Source organism: Protopterus annectens, chromosome 7.part0, assembly GCF_019279795.1.
Source record: "Protopterus annectens isolate FY-2018-M chromosome 7.part0, PAN1.0, whole genome shotgun sequence".
In the NCBI taxonomy this organism is placed as follows: Eukaryota; Metazoa; Chordata; order Ceratodontiformes; family Protopteridae; genus Protopterus; species Protopterus annectens.
In genome coordinates this window covers 1270032167-1270046461 of record NC_056739.1, presented here as the reverse complement: position 1 = coordinate 1270046461, position 14295 = coordinate 1270032167, and the positions used below count along the sequence as shown (strand labels likewise).

General features: G+C 40.8%; 1 protein-coding gene across 3 annotated transcripts in view; it reads right to left on the bottom strand.

The window, feature by feature from the left end:
- The window catches only part of IQCH (IQ motif containing H), a 4045691-nt gene that overhangs the window by 492398 nt on the left and 3538998 nt on the right, over positions 1-14295 (bottom strand). The gene's annotated exons all lie outside the window — the stretch shown is intronic.

Sequence of the window (14295 nt, the reverse complement as noted above, 5' to 3'; positions counted from 1 at the left end):
ATTGGTCATAAATCCCTTTCTTACCATTCCTCTAAATTCCTGTCTTTCTTAACTAATGGAAATGGTATGGAAATCTGAACTTCACTCTGTGCAGTCTTCTGTCATAACCAGGATCTGCATTTTTTGTTTTTATTAGTTAACTGGGTCAGGCTAATAGTCACAAATGTATGTTTCTGGGGACAACCCGGAAGTATAGTCTTGTTAAGTGACATGGTCAGAGTCATGCAGTATGCAAAGGAAGGCTGAGGTACTCAAACTGAAGACTACTGGCAAAAACTTGTTCAAATATTATAGCCCTAATCCCCTGTGCTATCAAACCTATGGACCCTGTACACTTTTGGATGTTTGTTAGTTCTGTATACAGCTTCATATGAGCATCTAAATGCTTGGAACATAACTGTAAAGATTCTGACTAATGTCTGGGATAATGCCTTGAACTCAAGAATAAAAGGGTTTACTGCGGTGGTGGTGCTGCGGTAGCATTGTCACCTCACAGACAGACGTTGTCCTGTTCGATTCTCAGCTAAAGCGCCTTCTGTGTGGAGACATGCATGAATGGGTGTACCTTCGTTGAAGGTTGTGCGTCAGGGCTGGCAACTCGGCACATAAAAATCTACTGCCAATCATTAGCAGACCGGACTTCCGCTGTGGTGACCCCTAACCGGGAAAAGCCAAAAGACACAACAACAACAACAACTGAAAGTTGGAGTTGGTCAATCCAATTCCACTATGAAATTCTGGAAAGTGATCACAACCAATTGAAATACATCTATGTCATTCATTACAACTGTACAGACTGAACCCCCACATTCTAAACCTATAAATATAAATTCCATGGACACAAAACACTGGGGTAAGGAGAAACTCTCCAAAACAACACACCATGATCTCAAGCAAACGCTGGTTCTGATCCAGCAACAGCAGGCAATGATTTACAAGGGACCATGGATCAAGGAAACAGGGAACACCTGGTTAGAACTTGTGTGCTTGTGTGCAAATTATTCTTTAATTAGGAGATTAAAACATCCTTTCATCCAGATTACCATCTTTAAGAAGATAATATCCTCTAGAGTGAAACTAACTGAAGTAAAAGAAGCATCTTTCTCTACATAATCAATATAGGGGTATGTACTGGTGCTTTATAATTCTCTTATTTCTCATCTGAATCCTCTTCCTGCAGTCTGCTCCATTTTAAACAAAGGCTAGCTGAAAATCCTGAGGTAGAAAAGCTGCTAGGTAGAGTGCCCATAATAGGTGGAGAGGGTTTGTGGCCCTTACCCAAATTCCTCAGAATCCTCTGTCTATAGTCTGTTCTGTTTAAAATATAAAAAGAAAGGCTCAGCTGTGTTTGAAAGCCTGAGGTGGATAATTTGACAGAAGAAGTGATAATTTCTTGCAGATAATTTTGAGGTACAAAAGCAGATTTAGACTTTGTACACATTCTGTTTCCTTTTCCACTACTTCTTTTTTTCACTAAGTAAGTAGGCCTTCAAGAGCCATTAATTTTCCCTGCTGAACAAACCCAGGCCCATGCTGGATAGGTGCATGCTGTCTGGTCTGAAACACACAGAGTCCATGTCCCTCTATGTCCTTGTACTTGAGGACTAACAGGTATAACTTTGCAGGACTTACTGAAACTTTCTGATTGATGTACTTCCCAATTCTTTTGATGGTGCCAGGGACAATCACATGTTACCAAACCAAATAACCTAACGTTTCAGACCATATAATCCACCAGCCATCATAAACTGCTTTGACTTTTAACACACCCCTCACTATTGATCATATCATCCTCTTCTTATTGATTATGCTCAAGTCTCTAACCCTCACGATGAATCTCTTCTGCATTCCAGCATCCTAAACATCTCTCACTATCTCTGCCAGTAGACTTATATTTCAGTGCCTCCTGATCTAACTGAATACCTCTAGGAAAAATCACTGCTCCCTTAGCCATCAAATGCACAGGGGTGTTCCTGATCACAAAGACCTGGTGTATACTTAGGATAAGAGATACAAATTGCATTGTTATTGTATTACTCACTAAAAATTCTCTTTCTTTTTTGTTACTACTTTGTACAAACTTTTTTTGTATTTCTTTCACTCTCTCTTTTTTTGGGAGGGGTGTATTTAATATATATATATATATATATATATATATATATATATATATATATATATATATATTAAAGGCATACTTGTAATAAACTGAGCACCAACACTGCAAAAAAAAATATATATATAACTGTGAGTACACTACAGAAGCCACTAGTCACCAGGAAACACAAAGGAACCAGTAATTAAATAAAGTCAGTAAAAATATAACATAATGTAAAATTTAATGTATGGTTTAGCACTTTTGCCCAAATCAAATTTAAAGTATCATATGTACACACACAAAACACACACACACACACACACACACACACACACACACACACACACACACGGTTTACTATCATGTCCACAAAGTTCCTTCTGTTGAATGCTCACATCGCTAAACTGGTATGCTGAAAATAAAAATATCATTCTGCTCCCTTGTCGAGCCATGTTAATAGCAACGGTTCGACATTCGCTGTTTTGAAAATGTGGCCATTGGAGTACATGTTCCCTTTGATATTCGATGATGTGGTTTGCTGACTTTCTGTTCGAGGTCTAGGCACTTGGAAAACTGCCTTTCGATGTTGCCATACGATGGAAGGCATTCCATGGAAATTATAGTAAACCTATATATATATATATATATATATATATATATATATATATATATATATATATAAATACACCCTATACATATATATATATATATATATATATATATATATATATATATATATATATACATACACAGTGACGGCTGGTGACTTCAAATTAAAGGGGGGCTGCAGGAGACAGCTGAATGGGTGGGTCCAATCGGAAGGGGTGTGCCCAACTAGAAAGGGGTGGAGCTATGCTCAAAACCACAACTGGAACTTTAATTAAATACACTGCCCTGGGTGCCAAACCGTCCTTACGAGAGTCAAATCAAGACAAAATGTAGTGTAGAAGAAAAAAATATTTCAGTGCATTGGCTACATGACAGCTTACTTAATATCTAGATGGAAACACAAAGGTTGTGAGGCATGAAAAATAAATTGCTTTTTAAATACATTACTGGAATGCCAGTCAAAATTAAGTATAAAATAAAGCAAGCAGCACTCAGCTCAAACCACTTCTCCTTGCACTGCAGTTCTAATTATAATTTATATTCAGCTTTATAAAATTACCAAGTAACATGCTGAAAGTAGCAATCTCTGTGATACCCCCACTTGTAAAATGTTTCTTATCCAAATAAGACCTGCTGCCTGACAACAACTATCTACTTGTTTCATGGGGAACACATGATCAAAGTAACAAATGAACAGCAAACTAGAAACAAGCTCAAGATAAATTTCTTAAAGGATTACTGCACAAGTTATGAACCACACATGATAGATTGGCATTCTGTTTAGTTTACAGGTAAAGCCTGCAAAGATTACTGAAACTGGTACACCTTGTTTGCTGTAGCATAGACTAGATCCAGGCCTGCTGAATCTAGCTTTGTTTGTATAACTTGAGCACTAATCCAGGAATTCTTTAAAGTATTCAATTGTATTTAATACTGCTTGGTAGTAACTTGATTAAGGTGTAGCTATCATTCTAAGTCTTTTGGATTAAGCACTTGGGCTTCAGACCAGTTGTTTTACATTAGGAAGGTTTGTGGCCTGCACTTTGGTGGCAGGACAGGTAGCTTACATCCTTCTAAGTTGGGAACTGCTGATTGAGGGCTCAGCGTCTGTTATTCTAAAAGTGTATTAGTTCTGGTTTAAGCACTTGGGCTTCAGGCCAGTTATTTTACATTAAGAAAGTTTGTGGTCTGCACTCTTGTGGGAGGAGAGGCTGGACTCTGCCCTTCTGAGCTGGGAATTTCTGGTTAAAGGCTTATAGTGCCTGCATATTTGAACTGTTGGTACACATTGTTTGCTGTAGCATAGACTAGATCCAGGCCTAGCTTTGTTTGTATGCTTGTTATTTCCCTGAAATGCTAATTCCACCTAAAACGTGGCTTTTCAGCGCTTCTGTGGATCCCTAGTGATATCTGCATTGCTTACTGTACTTATTTCCTTGTTTCACTTGAAAAAATTACTGTTTGTCGTTTTTGCATTTAAGTTACCTGTAACACAGTTGCAGGCTACACACTCAAGTGCGCTAGCCTCCTCTGTGTATTTAAAGTAATTTAAGCTCTGCATTTCTGTTGTTAACTGCAGTGTGGTGCTGCGGTAGCATTGTTGCCTCACAGTTAGACGTTGCCCGTTCGATTCTCAGTTAGAGCGTCTTCTGTGTAGCGACATGCGTGAATGGGCGTTCCTTCATTTAAGGTTGTGCGTTAGGCCCGGCAAGCCAGTACGTAAAAATCTATTGCCAATCATTAGCGGACCGGAGTTCCGCTGTGGCGACCCCTAACCAGGAAAAGCCGAAAGACACAAACAAATTTCTGTTGTTTCTGGAAAAAAAAACAACACAAAAAGTATAGTCCAGTTTTCAGGCTTTGCTGAATCCAGGACTGTAGTAAAGGTTCCTGTGTTGCCCATATCATACTTGGATAATTAGGTGGCTTCCTTGTTCACTGTGAGAGAGGGAACTCTGAGCAGCCTATCTGTCCCTGTAGGAGTGGTCCCAGCCCAGCAACTTGTAGCTCAATGGCCTTTTTGGGCTAATTTCTATCCTTTTTGATCTCTCTGGTATAAAAACCGCTTGGGGTGGGTTTGCGCACCGTGCAGCGCTGTTTAGCTGCTGTTAAACTATTCCAGGCTCCACGAAGTCTGCACTTCAGTTTTTCCCTTGAAACTTGAAACACTTCAACCCAGCACTAGAAATAAGGCAATTTAAGATGGGCACTTACTAAAACTCACTAAAACTAGCACTAGCTTACAGCTTGCACTTCAGCCCTATACTCAGGAAGTATAAGGCTCTTTACTCATCCAATCAGCAATACAGTCCCAACCATCAATTCAGGCATGTTCAAGGGGCAGCTTCAGGTGTGCTCTCTGGTCCAGCTGGTGAATCTGGGCATCCTTAGGCAATGTTACAATTGCCTCATGTACACAGACAACCCCCTCCTCCTCCCAACCAACACAAACATATGTGAGAGATGCAGCTACACAGCCAAACTGGAGGCTAAGCTCTCTCAATCCATGACTGGATCAACCAGTCACAAGGGGAAGGGCAACACTAGCACCACTAGCACCACATTACCAGACTCACATAGAACAGCCATAGCTGCACCAGAAAACAACTCTCAGAAACAAGCAAAAACATACTCGGAGGGTCTAAATAAGAAACTGCCTAAACAACAGAGACCTCCTAAGCATACACCCAAGCAACCCCCGCCCCACAACAGAAACCAGGTAACACATACGTCACAATGTCAGTGTGCCAAGCAAAAACAGCCCCTAAGGCTAAATAACATACCTAACACACTAGTGATCAGTGATTCTATCATCAGGCACACAGACATCCCACTCACTAGACTGAACAAGGAGAAGGTTACCATAAGCTGCCTGTCGGGTGCCAGAATCTGCCACATAACACATGCACTCATGTCCCTCCACAAGTACAAATATGACTCTGTCATTGTACATGTTGGCGTAAATGACCTGAGATGTACCTCCCTGGACTACATGAAAAGAGACATGGAGGAGCTATCTGATCATGTAGCCCAGGCTGGTATGACTCTGACTCTGAGTAGCACCCTGCCCTCACCCAAAATGATGCCAGCATATGAAGAAAAAATGATCAGTTTCAACAATTGGTTAAACTACTGGTGTCATTCAAAGGGGATCCTGTACTTGTCAGCCTGGGACGACATGCTTGACAAGCCACGTTGCTTCCCAGAGATGGCTTGCACCTGTCACCCCTGGGCTTTTGAATACTGGCCAAGACTCTTGCTACCCTAATACTGCCTTTTTTAGGCAAGGCTCAAAAGACAAACCCGCCTCCATAAACAACAATAATAAACAAAAACTGAGGGTAATGCTGCTCAACGCCAGAAGTCTAAACCTCAAAATGCACGCACTCAAGGCTCTCCTTAGTATGGAAGAAATCGACGTATGTGCAGTGACAGAAACCTGGTTCAAGGCTCCAGAGAGCACCCCAGCACTACCAGGCTATAACTCCTACCATACCTTTAGGTCCCAAAACCAGGACCGGAACACAAAAGGAGGGGGTGTGTCTATATTCATCAAGAACACCCACACCTCCAGGTTAGTAGCACAGCACGTGGAATCTGAGACCATCCAAGTGCAATTGACAGTGGGTAAATTGACTGTTCAATTTATAGCTTGCAACAGATCTCCCACCTTGTCTCAGGACCCTCACGCAGCACTCCTGAGAACATTAGAAAGTATGAAGATTCTACCCAACACCATGCTACTGGGTGACTTCAGCTATCCAAACATTGACTGGGAAAACTACTCAAGCTGAAACACCATAGACCAATGCTTCCTTGAGTTTCTAAACTCAAATGCCCTTGAACAGCTGGTCAAGAGGTGACAACATACTGGACCTGGTCATCACCAACATGGGGAACCTATGTTCCACACCTGAGGTAAATTCATCATTGGTAAGATCAGATCACAAACTAATCACACTGGACATCCACATCCTGACCCCTCCCCCCAGTCAAGGAAATCAAGGTAAAAACCTTCTCTAAATCCAACTTCACACTCCTCAAGACCGAGGTGGGAAGTTTCAAAGCTCCCAATCAAATGGAAAATGATGACCCATTGGCAGAATCCTTTACAAGTGCATTCTATGAACACCTTCAAGAATGCATGGACCGAGCCATCCCAAGTAAAACCAAGACCAACTCCTCAAAAAAGAGGAAGCCAGTCTGGTGGACCCTGGCCATAAATAAACTTTACAACAGAAGGAGGAAACAGGAAACTCCTGCAAGACAGAACAAAATCCCAAAATAAGAAGGCATCTCTGATTAACATCAGTAAAAAACTGCGCTCATTCATTAAATCATCCAAGGCCAACTTCGAAAGAAAAATAGCCAATGACTCTAAGGATAACCACACGGCCTTCTTTAACTATGTCAAGAGTCTAGGGGCAAACTCTCAGATATGCTCCGAGCTAGTGCATAATGGCCATAAATATACTGAACCAACCGACATTGCCAACATCCTGGCTGACAAGTTCAGTGCAAACTTCACCCTGGTGGCTAGCACCCATCCCAGAAGAATGTGGTGCTCCAGATATCTCAGACACACAAGTAAAGACAGCCCTTGCAAAGGCCAAAAACACAGCATCAATGGGACTAGATGCTATCCCAGGTTGTGTCTTACACGAGCTTCAAAATGAACTAACCCCCCATCTCAAATCACTATTCAAACTCAGTCTCTCTACAGGCTATGCACCCAAAGAATGGAGTACAGCAACAGTCGTACCACTCCACAAAGGTGGTGCCACAACTGACCCTGGGAACTATCACCCTATAAGCTTGACTAGCTTGGTCTGCAAAGCCATGGAACGCATTATCATGGAGCTCATTAACAGGGACATTGGGAACCTCCAGACACTGGACCCCACCCAGTTCGGCTTTGTTAAAGGCAGATCTTGCCTCCTGAACTTGCTCGATTTCTTTGAAACAGTCACCAAGGCCACAGATGAAGGGAAGGTGTTCCACACAGCATATTTGGACCTCGTTAAGGCATTCGACACCGTCCCACACTCAGGAATCATCAACAAACTCACCAGCTTAAATATCAACCCACATGTCATGAGATGGGTTGCCAAATGGCTCTCAGACAGAACCCACATGGTAAGAGTGGCAGGCGCCATGTCTGACTCTAAACCAGTCACAAGCGGAGTCCCACAGGGCTCAGTCCTGGGACCCCTCCTGTTCGGTATATATTTCTCTAAAGTACAGGCAAAGGCGGAGGGACTGTGGCTAACCAAGTCCGCAGATGACTGTAAATTGGGTGCAATAATTGACTCTCCAGCTGACACAGACATCCTGCAAAAGGGTCTCACAGAGACAAACACCTGGTGTCAAAGTCACGGCCTCAAGCTAAATGCTAAAAAATGCATAGTAATCCCATTTGGGAAAAACAAAGTACCTACAAACTACCACATAGATGGGAATCCACTAAGTACAGAAGAAGTAATTAGGGACCTGGGTACCCAAGTAGATAGAATGCTCTCCTTTGATAACCACATAGCCAAAATGGTCAGGAAATCCTTCTATGTGGCACACCTGATCACAAAGGGTTTCTCATCCAGATCCAAGGAGGTGATTGTGCCCCTTTACTCCTCACTCATTAGGCCCATAATAGAGTACAATGCCCCATTTGGGATGTACCTCACTAGACACCTGCAACAACTAGAAAGACCACAGAAGTACCTCACTAAGAGGATTAAGGGCCTTAAACAATTACCCTATGAAGTACGACTAAAAAAGCTCCAGCTCTTCTCAGTCGCTTACCATCTGCTCAGAGGTGACCTATGCCTGACCTATAGGGCCATGTCAGTCCCTGAACTAATGGACATGCTTCACCTCAAAAAAATGAGATCCCTCAGAATCACTCGTTCTAGCGACTTGAACCTATGTACAACAATAAACAGGACATGCTGGAGGGTTAGATTCCTGTCCCAGTGACTCCCCTCACTCTGGAATAGAATCCCAATCCATATTTGACAGAGATCCTCTCTGACCCTCTTCAAGAGAAATCTTGATGAGTGGATGAGTAATCGTAAGTTCTACCCTGGGATCACTTCAGGAGCCCTGTTGACAGAGGCCCAGGTTACTAATCTAATGGGGAGGCAAAAGCCATCACTCTGTGGCTAGGCTTATAAATACCCATGGGCAGATAGCCTAGTACTTACCCATGAACCTATGATTACTGCAAGTCTCCAACAAATGTAATGAGCTTCTCAAAATACTGTAATACTGTCATATGCATTTCAATACCTAAGTCTTATACGTTATCTAGTTATGTAAATATTCTCTGCATGACAACAATGAAAAGGCTTTCAATGTTGGTAATTCTTTAACAGTATGCTTATTAAAGCTTACTTGCATCTTACAATCACCGACAAGCTTACCTGATGGTCAATAAAGCATTGCTACTTTAATACAGAGCAAGAGGGCACTGCAACAGCATGCATTTTCTGAATAATAAGAAGCATAAATCAACAGTATAAAAATATGACAGAAAACCAGAACATTCTGCAAAATTAAGGATAGATGAAAAGCCATGGTCGTACTTGTGGTCTTCCTTGGATGGGGGAATACTCTGCACACTTACACTGCATAACTGCTCCTTGCCTTGCTTGGACACATCCAGAACCACTACAATGGGGAGTGGGGTGCAACAAGTAGGTCACAGTTTGAAATGTCTCTGGCTGACAGTGATGGCTCTGACACTCATAACTCTCAACCTCAGAGCAAGAAATCTGGACAAAGCCATACACAGAAGTGGGACACAGGCCCAAAAATAAAGACAATGTTTAAATATTGCTCTTATAAACTTAGAAAGATAATTTCTTGCATTAGTATGAATTTTTGAAAGTATGAAATCTGAAACTCAAATGTCTGCCATTATTTTCTAACTTGAGTCTTTAATGATTTGCTACTAATTTGCCAGAAAACCACAATTTCATGAAAAATACACCAAAAATGTTAGGCAAAAATATAAAATTGCCACACAATACAGCTGGGAAACTGTCAAAGAAGGGACACCGTTTTAAAATTAGTACTGTTAACTTGAGTAGCTGACAAAATAAAATCATCTACATGCATTTCTGAAATAAAAGTAATCTATAACTCTGATCATTACAGTTATTTATAATTGTAAACCCTCTATTTTTTCTTCCAAAATTGCCATTTTGCAGAGGGATTATTAGGGGGAGAGCAACATTTGGAGACAAAATTAGGGACAGTTGAGAGGTTTGGATATTCCTAATTCTATAAAGTAATTTATTTGCACATACCTTTCAACCTCTTAATGCAGGAAATCTGGACAATGCCAAATATATTGGGGGAACATGCAAACAGTACTAAAAATTGCTCTTGTATAAACTTAAGACAGTTGATAGAATTACAGGTCTTGCTTTAGCATACATTTTTCTGAAGGTTATGATGTCTGAAACTCAATGTCTGTCATGATTTAGTGACTTCATTCCTAAATGTTTTGGCAGAAAACCACACATTTTATGAGGAACAAACCAAACATAAGAAGCAAAAATCTATTAATTCTGCAAAATTCTGGACAGTTGAGAGGTATAGTTCAGCCAGGGCTGTCTGAGTTTACTGCTCTTCCCCCCTCACAAAATCATGGTCGAATGGAACGTCCCCCCTGCAGCCATTCCAGTGTCCCATTCCTTGGTTATTTTGCCCCATTTGCCATAAACACTGTAATGTGCATACTGCTTTACTTCTGTGATGATATGGATTTCATTTGAAAGTTTTATTTTATATTTTACAGCATAAACCCTAATAGATATCTGCTAAGCAAAGCAATGCAGTCTCACAATGAAAACAGACTTAGCATTAAAACTTCTCTGCCCTTGAAACTCACATTCCTTGAAACAGCATTGAAACCCACATTCAATGAAAATACATTTTGCCAGTGGCATATAAAGATTAATTTTGGGCTGTTTTCAAATCATAGACCCCTTGAACATGAAAATACACATGCTCTTTGATACACCTTCCTGACTGTATTAAATTATATTCCTTTTACAATACAGTACAGTTGTTAGAGGGCATTTTAAATTTATTGTTTTGAACATTTTTCCAGTAAACAATGAAACAAAATGCATGCGCCAGTAATGAAAAAACTGCCCAATTCAGAACATTTCCATCATAAAAGTCTACTCAAACTTCAACAGTCCACCAGTATCAGTAAATATGCACGGTTCTGAAGAAGTAAAAGTCATCTAAATAATTCCACATTAAAGAAATCTGTTAACTAATGAAGAGGTTACTGCTAGCAAACAACTTTATATGTCATTGTTTCATATAAAGTGCTTGTTGCCCTTGAGGAATAAATTGCTTACGTTGCATTAAAAAAATTATAATGCTAGCAATATTGCAATAGGGAATGGATGGCAAACTGATAACAGGTTCATAGTTACTAGTTATCGTCGCCATAGAGGACTGCAGCATCCATCCCCTTCACAACAGAGTAAGCATCAGCAATGGATCTACCTACTGTGGGAGTAGAAACCACAGCCATCTGCATCAAAAGCAAGTACACTACCTGTTGTGCTATTTACAATGTAAGCAGACTCAGCATAAGCAGCACTAAACTTTTGTTCCCCTGTAGCTCTCAGCTCCTTGTAAAATCTACTCAACACTCAGCTGTATCTCTGAACTTTGCAGCACAAGAAATATGGACAAAGCCAAAATTTATTTGAGGGGGGGAGACAAAAGCCCAAAAACCAGGAAAACATTTTAAACATTGCTTGTATAATGTTGGAAAGTTGCTAGAATAAAATGCTGTGTTACCACCATACATTTCACTGCCAAGTATTGAACCCAGGTCCCTGTGCAAAACAGCCACAGCAACATACCCCTATGCCAAATCATCTATTTTTATGGAAGAAAGGAAGACTGAAACTTAAATGGCTACCATTTAGTGAATTCAGTTCTCACCATAGCTGTCAACATCTTAGCACAAGACACCTGAACAAAGCCAATAATGGGGGAATACAGCCCCCAAACATATTCAGTGAGTTCAGTTATCACCATAGCTCTCAACCTTGGCACAAAAAACCTGGACAAAGCCAATAATGGGGGAATACATTCCAAAAAATAGGGACAAATATCCACTGAGGACACCAGAACAAACCCACACAAACACAGGGAGGACATGCAGACTCCACACAGAAGGCACCCCAGCCAAGAATCAAACCAGACAACCCAGCCAAAAATCAGACCAGACAACCCATAACAGTCAGGCAACAATGCTACCACTGCACCACTGCACTACTGTCTGTTTTAAGTAACAAAAATACAGAAACCACAGATTTTATGAGGAGCAGAACAGATATGAGGCAAAAATCTGCAAATGTTTTAGAAATGGTAGTGGGTAGGGAATTCAGGCTCTTGTCACTTGGGCCCAAGGTACAGGGTTCAAGCCTTATTCTCTACCCACCACCATGAAGCAACTGGAGCATTTCACACACACACACACACACACACACACACACACACACACACACACACACACACACACACACACACACACACTGCCATTGCAGTGATCACCTCACAACCTACCTGTCTCCAGAAGGGCCTGCCATGTGATCCTGTGCCCGCCTGATCAGACCAGCGATCACCTGTTTCCAGAAATGCGATCCGATCGGTCCTGCATGCTGTGGTTTTCCCGCACATGCTGTGGTCTCCCGCGAGATGTGAGGAGGCTGGAGCCTCCTGCTATTGGTCCAGCCTGTGGGTGATGCAGTCCGATGACCTTCTGGTTTGTGTGGTCGTCACCGCACAGATCTCTGGGTTGGAAGGGCAGAGTTTCCTGCCTTCCCTATCCGGGCTGCCTAACTGAGCAGTCTGGAGCTCAGGAATGCCTGAGCATGCATGCTTGGAGTTCTGGCCTGCCTAACACAGCAGTCAGGAACTAAGCATGCATGAGTGGAGTCCGGGAGATATTTTTTTATTTTTATATGTTGTACGGTGGAGATATTTTTTATATTTATATGTTCTACGGTGGGGGACCCATTTTACAGGTGGGAGGGCTGCAGTCCCGCAGTCCTATAGCATGAGCCACCCTTGTGTGTGTGTGTGTGTGTGTGTGTGTGTGTGTGTGTGTGTGTATATATAAATATATATATATATATATATATATATATATATATATATATATATATATATATATCTATATATATATATCTATATATATATATATATATATATATATATATATATATATATATATAGGATCTGTACAGATGCTCGACTGCATCTTTCACAGAATCCCAATTTGGTGAGCATACTGTTCTGGTCGTACTATGGTGCGGTAAGGGAAAATTCCCTTTTCCCTACTGTAGTGCGACCTCGGAGTGAGAATATTAACGTAGGGGGTGTGTGGAGGTGCAACAGATTTTGTGTGTTATTTTTTTTAACATACTTTAAAGAAAGTGCTTTTTCGATGAAAACGCTTTTGTTAAATTGTGTTCGGTGGTAATTGATTTGGGCGTTTGATCTTTCGATCAAAAGTCCTAGATCCATATATATATATATATACATATATACATATATATATATATATATATATATATATATATACATATATATATACACACACACATATCTACAAATACATAAAAATCATGCAATGCATACAACCCAATCATAACACTCTAGCTGTCTTTAACCAGTAATAACTTAATGACCTAATAATGACAAGAAAAATATGAAAATATTGATCATGTCAAGATAAAAAAAACTTAAGAATTCATGAATATGTTATTTCTAAAAAAACACTTGAGTCCATATTTCAATATTTCCCAAGAAAAGGAGCAGTGACCACAGGTAAACATGGATGATGGCATGGGAGGGTGTGATCCAGAAGGCGCCAGAGGAGGTAGATAAATTAAAAAAAAAATAATGGAAATGAAAGATTAATTTAAAGCATTTTTCCTTTATTGGTGCAGTGGATGCACATTGGTTCATAAGGAGGATTAAGGTTCTGCATCAGTAAGGAGCTGTTTTTAGCCAGGGTGGCAGGAGATTGGGTTTTAGCCTGGGTATAAGGCTTCTAGGATGAAGGACAGGAGGTTTTACTAATTCATCTGTTAAGACAGTGTCAGTGAATGATGGCACAGATGAGAACATGACCCGTCAGGATGGTCCAGGATTTTGTATGGCAGCAAGAGCAATGAGGAGTTATAGGGAGCCCTATATATGACTGTAAAATAAATTATAACATAACTAAAGATAAGAAATATGTTTAGGGAGTTTGCTCCTAAAAGGTGCAACTGGATGAAGCCAGGCCTGCCATAAGAAATGAGTGATTTGGAAGGGGAACATGGTGCTTAGCACTATGGGTGGTCAGTGTTTGACAGAACAAAAAAAAGATCTATATATAATACAAACAGGGAGGGAAAGAGGCTTTAGAAGTGAGATGATGAGTTGTGGATGGGTGACATTTTACACCCATGGTACACTGGTGGCAGACATTTTACACCCATGGTACACTGGTGGCATAAGAGAGTGACTGCTGAGCTAGAACCCAACCCATCCTTTCATCAATCCCC